This window comes from Coenobita brevimanus, chromosome 1 (genome assembly GCF_032717465.1).
Source record: "Coenobita brevimanus isolate Jiangsu-jjx chromosome 1, ASM3271746v2, whole genome shotgun sequence".
NCBI lineage: Eukaryota > Metazoa > Arthropoda > Malacostraca > Decapoda > Coenobitidae > Coenobita > Coenobita brevimanus.
In genome coordinates, this window is record NC_136954.1 from 19,361,457 (window position 1) to 19,375,515 (window position 14,059).

The following is a 14,059-nucleotide window of genomic DNA, read 5'->3' on the forward strand; positions in this document are numbered from 1 at the left end:
CAGACGGCATCCATCCTTCTCATTCTCCTCTGTAGATGATACAGTACAAGTGGAAATATGGGGTGGGAGAGAGACACAGGGTAGATCTTGAACTGTGTATTTTCTGTAACATTTCAGGCTACACACGCAATTTAAGATGGGTTCTGTGTGGCCAGAGACGTTAGAGAAAAAGAGTTCAATCTCTCTCTCTCTCTCTCTCTTTCTCTCTCTCTCTCTCAACATTTCACACTTCTTTGTTGTGTGCTTCGTATTGCTGCCACGTAAAGGTCCTACTCGTCAGGTAAGGGGGTTCACTAGCACCTCTTCCTTAGCGATTTATTTTTTGATCTGGCTGGGTAATATGACCTTGTATGTAATTTATGCAGAGTATGGCGACATCAGAAGGATTTATATAACACAGACGAGGGCTGTAAGGTGTAATAAGCTAAACAAATCGCACAGGAAAAGGTGTTAGGGAGCTCCCATAATCAACGAGAACACGGGCCAGAGTCCATGTAACATCTTCCAAAGTCACAGCGGGTAGAAAAAAGATCAAGATTATGTAATATACAAAAAGTCTTAAGGAAAATGCACTGTGAAGAATCCTAGAATCTGGCCATTGTTTGAACAGGAAAATCATGAAGAGAGGTACTTCGCCAAAGTGTGCCGCCCCCCCCACCCCTAAAAAAAAAGTAAAAATAAAAATTAAAAGAATGTCTTTCTCTGCCTTAGAACGATAAAGAGGTGATGGTATTCTTAATTACAGTAGATAGTTTTATTCAGTAGCAGGTAAACCCTCAGAGGTATAACTAGGCCATTGCACTAAACAGAGATCGCAGGGATGGGTTCAGTACTTGACCTTTATGTGCTTAATACGGTCTCTTATTCTCGTCGGCATAGGAAGCTCCCTTACACCTTTTCCTAAGCGATTTATTTGGCATATTTCACATTACTCCCCTTTTCTGTTGTGAAATCCTTTCATTGTCGCCATATTGTGCATAAATAACGTACAAAAGGATATTCACAGCCTTACCCAAAAATAAATCGGTAAGGAAGAGGTGGTAGGGAGCTTCCTTAACAGACGGGATTACTGGCCAGATTCTCCTCATAAAATTAGTAAATTAAAAATATAAATGAATAAATACATAAGTAAATTAATAATAATAATAATAATAATAATAATAATAATAGAGATTTTTATTTTCTTATTGTCACTAGATGGTTATATTGAGGGAAAAAACAAAGATCTGATAGGGATATTCTGGTGGATCAGGAAATCGCTAAGACACGAGCTTTGCCAGGAAGTGCTAAAGCCTGCCTGCTTCTCCCCCACTAAACGATTAAATAGAATTTCCCACTTCTATCTGGATATTGCAAGGCTTGTCATCGGCATCAGCACACGGAAATTGCGACGAGGAATCGTATATTGCTGATACCGTACCTAGTGTATGTCTGTCTATCTGTATGTCTGTATTTTTGTTTTTGCCTGACGCTGCTTCATGTGAGGGTTCCTGTAGTTGAGAGGCGCACTGAGGAAATTGTGTATACTGGATTGAAGGAATGTGTGTAGCAGGACTTGAATATGTCTGTATCTCTGTGTGTCTGCCTGTCATTCTGTCGCCCTGTCTGTCTGACTCATTCTGTCGCCCTGTCTGGCTGACTGTCAATTTGTCGCCCTGTCTTTCTATCGCCCTGTCTGTCTGTCTGTCGTTCTGTCTCTCAGTGTGTCTGCCTGTCATTCTGCCGCCGTATCTGTCTGCCTGTCATTCTATCTCCCCGTCTGTTTGCCAGTTATTCTGTCGCCCTGTCTGTGTGCTTGTCATTCTATCTCCTTGTCTGTCTGCCTGCCATTCTGTCACCCTGTCTTTGTGCCTGTCATTATGTCTCCCCTTCTGTCTGCCTGTCATTCTGTCGCCCTGTTTGTCTGCCTGTCATTCTATCTCCCTGTCTGTCTGCCTGCCATTCTGCCGCCCTGTCTGTATGCCTGTCATTCTATCTCCCTGTCTGTGTGCCTGTCATTCTGTCGCCGTCCTGTCTGTGTGCCTGTCATTCTGTCTCCCTGTCTGTCTGCTTGCCATTCTGTCGCCCTGTCTGTGTGCCTGTCATTCTGCCGTCCTGTCTGTCTGTCTGCCATTCTGTCGCCCTGTCTGTGTGCCTGTCATTCTATCTCCCTGTCTGTCTGCCTGCCATTCTGTCGCCCTGTCTGTGTGCCTGTCATTCTGTCTCCCTGTCTGTGTGCCTGTCATTCTGTCGCCCTGTCTGTGTGCCTGTCATTCTATCTCCCTGTCTGTGTGCCTGCCATTCTGTCGCCCTGTCTGTGTGCCTGTCATTCTGTCTCCCTGTCTCTCTGCCTGTTGCACGACATTGTATTAGGTAAGGGTGGCCTAGTCAAGTATGGCGGTGAGGAAATGTGTTGACTCGAGTTTCTATCGATCCGTCTGTGTACGGTATCTGTCTTCTTGTCTGTCTGTCTATCCATCTATTTATCTGTCTGTTTTGTGTGAGGTGGTCTTGTTGAGAATGGCAGTGAGGAAGCGTGTTTTGCAGGATTCAAGTATGTCTCTCTGCCTGTCAATCGATCTATCACTTGCCAAACGCTGCACCCTGTGAGGGGTGGCCTGGTCATGCATCTTAATAAGGAACTGGGGGTATGTATTACATTGAGGAAGGATGTGTTGTAGGAAAAAAGATATTAAAATGGGAAAATAAGTATACTAGGAGAACGGATACTGAAATTGACGCATAGAGTTCATCACCCGTCTAGCAGCAAACTCTCATCCCTTTTCTGTCCAACTCTCTAATGCAAGAGTTAACCTTTACTCCCAGTCCTTCATTTATGTAACAGGTCAACTCTGGAACTGTCTCCCTCTGTCAGTATTTCCGCTTCCTATGATCTCCAGTCTTTCAAACGCAGTGTGTCCAGGCATCTTGAAATGATCGGATCTTGAATTTGGCTCTCTCTTGTATTTTGTTCTCTTGGAAGGAACAATAATTGCGGGCTTGTGGCCTTTGGTTCCTTCTTTCTAGCATAAAAAGAAGAAAAAAAAAGAAAATTGGTACTGGAACAAGGAAATGGCTGTTTAAGTAAGAAATGGCTGTCTGAATAAGAAGTTACTGTTTAGATAAGAAATGACTGTTTAGAGAAGAAGTGGCTTTTTAAATAAGATATGGTTGTTCAGCAAGTAATGGCTGTTTAGATAAGGAATGGCTGTTTAGATAAGAAATGTCTGTATAGATAAGAAATAGCTCTTTAAATAAGTAATGGCTGTTTAGATAAGAAATAGCTGTTTAAATAAGAAATAGCTGTTTAAATAAGAAATGGCTGTTTAAATAAGAAATGGCTGTTTAAATAAGAAATGACTGTTTAATAAGAAATGGCTGTTTACATAAGGAATAGCTGTTTAGATAAGAAATGGCTGTTTAATTAAGAAATAGCTGTTTTAATAAGAAGTTACATGTACCGGAAGACGAACACGTAACTGCTAACGAAATGTGCCTAAGAGAAAGTGGACATTGAAATGGAGAAATACGTTTAGCAGAAAACCCGTGCCCATATTCACAGACGAAGTTAGGATCAATTTCGTGTCGTAATTTGCCGTTTATTTTTGCAGGAAGGGCAAGGAAGATGTAGAATTGCAGGAAGGAGAAGGAGAATATAAAATTGCACAAGAAGGACAAGGAGAATATAGAATTACAGGAAGGACAAGGAGAATATAGAATTGCAGGAAGGACAAGGAGAATATAGAATCTCTCCAGGTCACTTGTTATACGTGCAAAATCAGTTATTATTTACGAGAGAGAAATCATAGTAAGGAAAATAAAAGAGAACGCAGAATATTCCTTGTCTCATATATATTTCTTACTGGAAGAAGACTTAAAAAAGACAAGTTACGACATGCAGTGGTTTGTAAATAATGTTGCAGCATCCCACCCTTGAAAAATGCAAGGCGGAAATGTGAGTCGCAGAAACAGTGCTGAAATTAGGAAATGTGTGTAACGGGAACCAGAGGCTGAAATGAAGGTAACTGTTTAGGAGGATACTGATTCGGTAATGTTATAATGGTTGTAGCAGAGATGGGCGAGTGAAATAAGAATGTGTGTGTGTGTGTGTGTGTGTGTGTGTGTGTGTGTGTGTGTGTGTGTGTGTAGGAGAAGAACGAAATATCAGACTAAGAAATGTGTGTGTGTAGGAGAAAAATGTGTATAGCTCAACATAAACTTAGCTCAGGACTAGGACAATGTCTTTTATAGGGCAAAAGCTCAGTTTTCATGATAGATCTTTGTGATAGTGTTCTGGTGCTTTTAAAAGGAATTATGGTTTAAGGTATTGCAACGTCTCATTATTAAGAAAGTATTTCCTTGAATGTACAGGGTAAACTGATCTCATTGTCTTAGGATTCTGCTACACATTCATTACTCATTGTTTTCATATAAATACAGATCTGAACATGAGATTTTAAGTATATAAATTGCTTTGACACTAGTAGTTTTTGTTTATATATACACTCAAAAATTCGTGTATTATGGCAATTTAGTAGTAACTCTGATAAAGGCAGTTTCGGGCATTTCCAGGGCAAACTCCATCCGCCTCCCTTATTCCTTCTCGCTCGCTTATGTAACAGAATACTAAATGAATAAATAAATAAAAAGCGAGAGAAAGCGAGTCCTGAAATGTGGAAATGCGTAAAAATGGTTATTGAAATCATAGTGACTTTAGTAGGTAAAAATTTAAATGAAGAAATGAGCACTGAGATGAAGATACGGATGTTACTGCTGTAGAGTCCAACAATGAAAAAAAAAAGGTTTAAGAAAGCGGATATTGAAAGACATAAAATTGTTTATTGAAAGACATAAAATCGTTTTGGAAAATAATTTGATGTACAAAATAGGATACGTATTTAGTAGGAGCCTTCCAGCCTTCCTCCTCCCTGCTTCCCTCTCCCACGCCACCCTCCATCTTCCTACCCCCATCTTCTCAGGCTGGTGACAAGCATGAATAAGCTAAATATTGCTAAATGAAATATTGCATCACATGTGTCACAAAGGTAATGGTCACTCAGATATGGATGTGAAATTTGCTGGATGAGTGAAGGAGGGAAAAAAACAATAAAACTCATACACAACTTAACCCCTTCAGACCCATGACGTAGCTTTCTTCGACTATATTGTCAAAAACTGATTGAGCGTCAGTGTGGAGTAACCCTTAATCTTTATGATAATTTCTGAAAATGTGATGACGATAGAACATAACTCAAACTTCTCTTTATCGTTGCTGACTGCACTTTCTAATGTGGGATGCAGGCTGGTCACGTAAAACAATTTGCAAGTGTTACATAAATGGCTGTCAGAATTTTCAGGCTGCCGTACACTTTTGCGCACTCATTTAAAAAAACAAATCTCATCACTTCAGTCTCTCTCTCTCTCTCTCTCTCTCTCTCTTTACAACTGAGAGAGTTACTGAATTAAGGATGTTAAATGTAGCCTTCATTTGCCCTCTGACTTTTTTTTTCTTTATGTGTCCGACTCTGGGCATAGGTTTAACAACCCGTTCCCTGAGGCCTAGCAGACCTCATACTCACTTCACCTCCAAATGTCACCGCTTCGGCGCTAACACCCACTGTCCATATATTAAATACTTGCTAGTGATGTCTCGTACAGTACAGGACTGATGTATTGGTATTAGTGAGCGTGTTTTTGCGACATGTCGGTGGGTCTTCTGGTAGATCAGTAAACTCTGCTTTAACGAAATTCAAGTCCCGTAACTATTCCCCGTCCCAGCCGAAATTCAAACCTGGGTCCATTGTGAATGTGAGTCCCCTCTCTGGCGCCTCGGCCACCGCCTCCCCAAAATCTCCTTAAAGCTGAACAAATCGGTCTGGAGGAAGCAAGAAAGATATATATGAAGAAGATGTCACTAAAACTCAAGAGTTGAGCTGAAATAAGTTTGTAAATATGGGTAAAGTGTGTACGCCTCACGTCTCCCTGAAGTTACTCACACAGTTTTTCCTCTGATAAAGTTTTCTGTGTCTTTTAATTAGGGTTATAACTCCTGCTCTCTCTCTCTCTCTCTCTCTCTCTCTCTCTCTCTCTTGATAAAGTTTTGTGTCTTTTAATTAGGGTTATAACTCCTGCTCTGTGTGTGTGTGTGTGTGTGTGTGTGTGTGTGAAATACAGTAGATATAGCTCTCAAGTCCATGTACACAATCCTAGCGTCCATGTTTACTCTTCAAATAATTGTAGGCCGAGTGATTATGTAGAATAACCCGTGGACGCTTGACGGGTACTCAGTGGACCTTGGACGGGATGACGACCTAGTGTACTAGGGACAAATAAAAACGCTAGTGGGTCGAGGGACAGGGAAACACAAGAGCTGTTTTCGTGGGCTGGCTTTGGCCGATAATTGTGTCCATCAATATTCTGGTCAGGAAATTGAGTAATCACCCACGAGGATCCATCTGTCTGTCTGGACGCCCGGGAAATGGACGGACAAGTTGTTTTCCTCCAAGATAGGAAAGGTTGGGGCGCCACACGTACGTACAGCCGCCATCAAAAGTCCTGTCGCAGCTCTTGTATTCCTCTCCATGGTTTGCGACAGTGTGGTGAATCCGCAGTAACTGACACTGATGACTTTATTTTGTTATGGATATTTGCCTTTAGATCAGTTTCATTGGTGTCAACAGCAGAGGATTTGCCATACTAATTGTTGCAATCAGAGAGAGAGAGAGAGAGACAGAGAGAAAGAGAGAAAGAGAGAGAGGCGACAGGACTTTTGATGCCTGCTATATACAAGTCCTCGTTGACTACGTGTACCCTGATTATACATACAAATATCGATGTGTTGTCTGTTTACTTGTGTACACACACACACACACACACACACACACACACACACACACACACACACACACACACACACACACACACACACACACACACACACACACACACACACACACACACACACACACACACACACACACACACACACACGCTGGTTCAGTGGTAACGTTCCCGCTTGCCAACTGGTGGACGGGAGTTCGCGCCTTGCTCAGGTTGCGAAAAGTTTCACTGACGAAGTGGGTGGTTACTGTCCCCCTTGAGCAAGGGGACGGGTGTGTGCGTGTGTGAAGGTCACAGCCTTGCCCTTAAATCGGACTATATGAGCTCTCAGCTCCCTTCCGGGAGGGTAAAAGCTGACCATCACGACCATCAAGTGATCCTGACCGACCCGGTGAATTACACACACACACACACACACACAAATTACTTTTTGTAATTTATTTGTGTATATCTTGTCCCAGGTGGCAAAGGAAGCCTCTTAACACTTTACCACCTTATCTTATCACACCATAATATTCTCGTGTGTTATTTATATCGACTTATTACCAGCTTAGGTTTTAGATCTAATTTGCAGTATAAATCGCTGGGGAACAGGTGCTAGGGAACCACGCAAACATATCAGACGTGGAATACTCAGACTTACGATCGCCTCCTTGTCGTAATTTAGATTTGTTTTCGCAGGAAGGTCAAGGAAAGAAGATACAGAATGTCTCCAATATCCGTGTTCTCGGTGGTTAAGGAAGCTCCCCGATACCCTTTCCTTCGTGATTTATTTTGCTTATTACACCTTGCCGTCCTTATCTGTGTTACTTAATTCATTTTAATGTCACCATACACTGCATATAAATCATACAAAATGATATTACCTAGCCGTATCCAAAAATAAATCGGTTAGGAAGAGGTGTTAGGGAGCTTTCTTAACCGCCGAGAATGCGAACCCAAGTCTAGAATCAATCTTACGAAAAAAAAAAATTCTTAATTACGTGAGGAAAAATTGGCATAGGTTGTAATTGATTCTGTTGGGTGGACACGGAAAGAGAGTGAGAGTCTTGCCATGTCTCTAGATCTTCCTGGGATAAGAAATCAAAGGTACGGCAGCAAATCCATCATAAATATGGTCGAGTCTCCCATCCGAGGCTGCTTAGACTCTCGCCCGTATTCTCATTATGTACAGACGCTCCCTAGCACCTCTCCCGTAGCGATTTATTTTTGTATGTGGGTGGTTAATGTCCTTTTGTACAGTATTTAAGCCGTGTTTGGGGATATTGGAAGGATTTTTGTAACAACAGAACAGGATAGTATTGTGTAGTAAACAAAATAAATCGCCTAGGAAGAGGTGTCAGGTAGCTTCCTTAACCGACGAGAATACGGGTCTTGTTGTGTGGAATGCGTTTATTTTATTCTCACTACTGCCCAATAAAATTTTATTCCACAAACTAAAGGAATTTCAGTAGTGAAGGAGTTCGTAAATATCGTAACCCATCCATCTCGAAAAGTCTCGCCAAGTCTAATTAAAATCGTTTAGAGGCAGCAAGAATAAATTAAGTACACTAAAATAATAAGGTGATGGTGTGGTGGGGGACACGGCAGGCTTTATAGGCTACTGGTGCTGGTGCAATGTGTGTATTGTTGTCACCAGCACCAGATTTTATACCATTACATAAAGCACCTTTAGTAGCGATGGGTAGAGTGAGGACACGTTTTCTCGCGGGTTAATGGAGCTCCCTAACACCTTTTCCTAAGCCGTTTATGTTGGTTATTACATCTTACAGCCTCACCCCTTTGTATATAACTCTTACTAACATCGCCATATTAAGCATAAGCAAAGTACAAAAGGATATTAACAGGCCATATCATAAAAATAAGTCGGTAAGGAAGAGGTGCTAGGGAGCCTCCTTAGCCGACGAGAATACAGGCCTATATGCTTATTACCTCTCTAGTGGCAAAAAGCCTAAACTAAATAAGCATCGTCTGGCTGTGTTAAAGCAAACATATGTAATAACTCGGAAAAGGGCAGTAAGGTGTAATGTACAAAATAAATCGCTTAGGAAGAGATGTTAGGCAACTTCCTCAACCGTCCACAGCCTCTCAGTCGTATTCAGCTTGTCACACCTCCTTCGTTAATCTTTCCTAATCGCATTTATATTTACATCCACGCGCGGAAACAGGTGGGGAATGTTATAGTGTGTGTGTGTGTGTGTGTGTGTGTGTGTGTGTGTGTGTGTGTGTGTGTGTGTGTGGTGTGGGATACCTGTCCCATCACTTCCGTTGCAGCACCAGATGACACACTCACTCCCAGCTTGGGCCAGACATCATGTAGTAATCTTACTTAATTCTTATAGTAATTTTCTTTCATTCTTTCAGTACATTTTCGTTGCATTCTTGGTTCCGTGAGATCGCGAGATGATATTCCTGCCACGGTACCTCCAGACGTTGCCACTTTTTAGGAGAAACCCATAACAGTGAAATCCATAGCAGTGAAACCCGTAGCAGTGTAACCCAAAACAGTGAAAACCATAGCAGTGAAACCTATAGCAGTGAAAACCATAGCAGTGAAACCCATAACAGTGAAATCCATAGCAGTGAAACCCGTAGCAGTGTAACCCAAAGCAGTGAAAACCATAGCAGTGAAAACCATAGCAGCGAAGCCCATAGCAGCGAAAAGCATAGCAGTGAAACCCAAAGCAATAACCCCATGGCAGTGAAACCCATATAAGTGAAATTGCTCCGGGAAATCTTGGAATATGGGTCACATCGGGAATTTATAGGTCACAGGTGCTGGGGTGGAATGTGTGTTGACCTGGCCTGGCTGGCGACTCACCTTCCCGCCATCACCTGGCCTCGTATTCTCGTTGATTGAGGAAGCTTCCTAACACCTCCTGCTCAGCTATTTATCTTTAGGATATGTATGGTTAATATCCATTTGTGCGTTATTTATGCAGGGTATGTCGATAGTGTAAGGATTTATAGAACAGATGAGGACAGTAAGGTAAAATAAACAAAACAAATCGCTTAGGAATTGGTGTTATGGAGCTTCCATAGCCATTTATGATGCTAACTAGGTTCTCTTTATTACAAGATTTATTTGTTATAGCTCCTTTGTTTTCATCCAACAGATTCGTAACCCCATTTCAGTTGGATAAATTTGACTCGTAATCAAGGAGACTCATTTCTGCCTCATATATAAGGCATGCAGCCACGAATTAGTGTTAAGGTGAAGTTGGCCCAGTTCTATCAGATAACACACCAACTATAGTGATTTCTACGTTAATCTTCCCGTCTGGTATAATAATTAAGAGATAATGTCGATAGAATATATGTACAGTAGAAGGCATGTAAAAGATACTTAAGTGAAACAATACAAACTCCCCCAGATTATGTCTGTAAAGTAATATAGAAGGCATGTAAGAAAATACTAAAGTGTGACAGGATAAAACCTCACTATAAATAAGAGTTAAAGAGCTAACTTAGTGGACGAGAAAACGACCCACGATGACGCTCTCAGTTTCACGTAAGTGAAATATTTCGGAACATTGATGTATTTATTTGTTTATTTATTTATTTTTTTTTTTAGCTGCCGTCAGACTATTTAATGTTTGAAATCGACGGACAGCTACACTACCACCGAGTCCACCGATCTATATATATATAGTTTTTGCAACTTAGGATTCACCCAGTGCATTATTTCAGCCCCGTTAATCGGTTACACGTTGCTATAGCTATTCTTACTTATGCCATTTTTTTTTTTTTGGGGGGGGAGGCAAATGAGGAGAACTCGTGGGTAGAGAAGAAATTAATGATGACTAAATCTAATCCCTCCAGTAAAAAAAAAAAAAATGAGGGGTTAATAAAAATTATTTGGAGGTATGAAGAAAAAAAAATGAGGTCACCCAAGGGAAGAGGTTAAGGGAAGGTCGTGATCGTGGCTGAAGGGACACATGGAGGATTTATCGGCTGTTGGTGCTGGAGAGGAATGTGTGTGACCTGACCTGACCTGACCTGGCTGCCTCTCCCATCACCTTCCAGCAGCTGATGGCACATTCAAGGCCTGTATTCTCATGAGACTGGGACGACCACAAGCACCTCATTTTGTCCTGTATTTTAGGTATTTCACCTTCGTTGCTCTGGCATATACGTTGATATATTTCTTTTCTAAATATAAACGGGAATCCCGTTTTTTTGGCAGTCTTACAAAAGTACCGTAGTTCGGATTGGTTGTCTCTTGATGATGTGTGTTCAGCCGCCTAAAGGATGAGAACTTGTCTGATTTTGATCCTTTAGAGGACGTGAGATCATAGGGTTATTACATTCTGCCCACTGATATTATTATTATTATTATTATTATTATTATTTAGCATAGGGAAATTCTAGACTTCATAAATGATAACATACCGTATACAGGACTAGACTAGCAATGAAGAGTGTTGGGGAAGCTGGTAAGGCCATGAGAATACCGTCCCCTATGTCATGACGGGAGATGAAACCGATAGCCCTGCCGTAAATCCCGTGGAATACACCTGCAGTAACTTCCCACTCTCCATCACGACTCTCTCTCTCTCTCTCTCTCTCTCTCTCTCTCTCTCTCTCTCTCACACACACACACACACACACACACACACACACACACACACACACACACACACACACACACACACACACACACACACACACACACACACACACACACACACAGAGGGAGAGAGAGAGAGAGAGAGAGAGAGAGAGACTCATGAGACTATGAAGGAAACTGCACAGAGAAGCTGCTGTTTTGTTGTCGTGTCGGGGCAAAGCATCGTCGTGCCAGATGACACAAATTCCAGGCGTGTCATGCAAGGCTTGGTGGATGAGTTTGGGAAGGTGTGTAAGAAACGGAATCTAAAGGTGAATGTAGGGAAGAGTAAAGTTATGGTCTCCGAGAGGAATGAAGTCAGTGAATGCACATTGAGGTTGGATGAGGAGGAAATGGAAAATGTGAGTACGTTTAGGTACTTGGGTAGTGTGATGAGTAAGGATGGAAGTTTAGAGAGTGAAGTGCTTGAAAGGGTACAACAGGGAAGAAAGGTTGCCGGTTCCTAGAAAGCAGTGATAAGAAACAGGGAATTGAGCATGGAAGTGAAAAAGTTACTACATGACAGTATTGTGATAGCAACTCTAACGTATGGAAGTGAAGCTTGGACCTTGGTAGAGGGACACAAGTCAAGAGTGAGAGCAGTGGAAATGAGTTATTTGAGAGGAGCATGTGGAGTCACATGGAGAGACAGACTGACATATGAGGAAGTGAAGGATCATTGTGGTGTGGATGTGGATGTGATAGGAAGCGTTAGGAGAAACACATTGAGGTGGTTTGGCCATGTGGAGAGGATGGAGAGTGAGAGATTGACGAGGAGAATGTATGTGAATGAGGTAGAGGGAGGGAGAGGGAGGGGGAGGCCAAGGATGAGATGGAGGGATGGGGTGGAGAGGTATATGCGAGAGGGGGGTGTGAGCTGGGAGCAGGGCAGTGAAATAGCGGGAGACAGGGCGACATGGAGGAGATTTGTTTGTGGCCACCCCTTACGGGATTAAGGAGTCTGGCAATAGATAGATAGATAGTTTTGTGGGTCTTGGGGCTGTGTTGTGGTGGGCTGAGGACACGTAGTAATACCGCGCCACATTGATGTTTCAGTAATTTATATTGTTCAGTGCACTGTAGTACTCACGCTTTTGATACCGACATAACCATACTTACATTTCAATAATTTATTTTGTACAGTGCACTGTAGTACTCACTCCTTTGATACCGACATAGTGTGCACAAGCGCTTAGCGGCCAAGCGCTTGCTCCTGCTTGAGGCACTCGGGCTTCACCACTGATTTTAACTCCTAAATAGTTATTATGTATGCTCACATACACCAAACTTGACCTGGACCTGCTCTGACATACCAGGCACGCCCATGCGAAATTTCAGCACATTATACCCAACGGTATGACCTGTGGTGGATTCCCAATGTCTGGCGAAAAATCAGGCACAAAAGTGTGCGTGACTCGTGCACAACAGACCTCACGCAGTTATACTGTACTGTATTTTACACCATCGTTGTCAGCTCGTCTTTCCGCGTCTTCCGAATCGAAATTCGGAGGGGTCAGATGTGGACAGACACACACACAGACAACGTTTGTTCGCATAATATAATTGATAAGTATAATCAGGTTATATAAAAGTGCCGTATGTAGAGTTAAAATAATGAAGAAAGTGGGTATTACTGAAATGCAAGATAATGGTCTGTATACAGAAACAGAGTAGCAAGAAAATATAGTTTCAATACTAGAGAAGCTAAGCTGTTTTTTGTCAAGCCCTGCAGCATGGGTTAATGTCAAGCACAAGAGTCTAGCATAATGCATTTTGCATTACCTCTAACATTTTACGAGTAACTACGGCGGTTTTCTGTGACCTGAGTAAAAAATGTTCGCCATAAGTTCGAATATGATAGAAGTTCTAAAGACAGTAATCGTAGAAGTCCGCAAATTTTTTGAGGTCCTAGGTTTCTCTTGAACTTAGTAAAATCATGTCATGATTCAGAACATAATTCAAAGTATATATTTCGCGTCAGAGGGTTAAAATCACGAGAGAAAACGGATAATCTATCTTTGGTTACCAACTCCCCGGCTCTTATGACAGACTCTTGGTGCCGCCACTACCCATATACCCATGTATCTATCTGTCCTTTTATCGATCTGTCCATCCAGCCATCTATCCGTCCATATGCCTATTTTCATTACCTCCACAAATCCATATCTATCTGCCAATCTATTCAGCCAAAACTCAGACTCACATGTTCTGCTCATATTTAGTTTAACCAAAAGTTACCAATATTAGGCTGAAATTTTACAGAGCCCTAAGTATCTTAAAAAAAGAAAGAAAAAAAAAAAAGACCCCATTCCGAAACCAACCTACAAATGTCAACCTTTTCTGTACATAACCAAAAGTTAAACATCATATTCTCAAAGTTTCAGACCTTATATAATCAAAAATAAATAAATAACTAAATGAGTAAATGCCTGTAAATGTCGAAGATCATGTGACCTCAATTCTGAAGGATGCCGACCCCCTTCTGAAACCAACCCACATTTTTCAACCTCCTCTACACATTCCCAGAGGCTAACTACTTAAATTATCCAAAATTCAAAACTTTCAGCTATCAATCTGTCGCCACAGTCTACCGCCAAATGTCATAATCTCGTAAGGGGTGGCCACAAACAG

General features: G+C 41.7%; 1 protein-coding gene across 1 annotated transcript in view; it reads right to left on the reverse strand.

Moving 5' to 3' along the window:
- LOC145391860 (glutamate receptor 1-like) overlaps nt 1-14,059 on the reverse strand; it is a 537,754-nt gene that overhangs the window by 575 nt on the left and 523,120 nt on the right. The gene's annotated exons all lie outside the window — the stretch shown is intronic.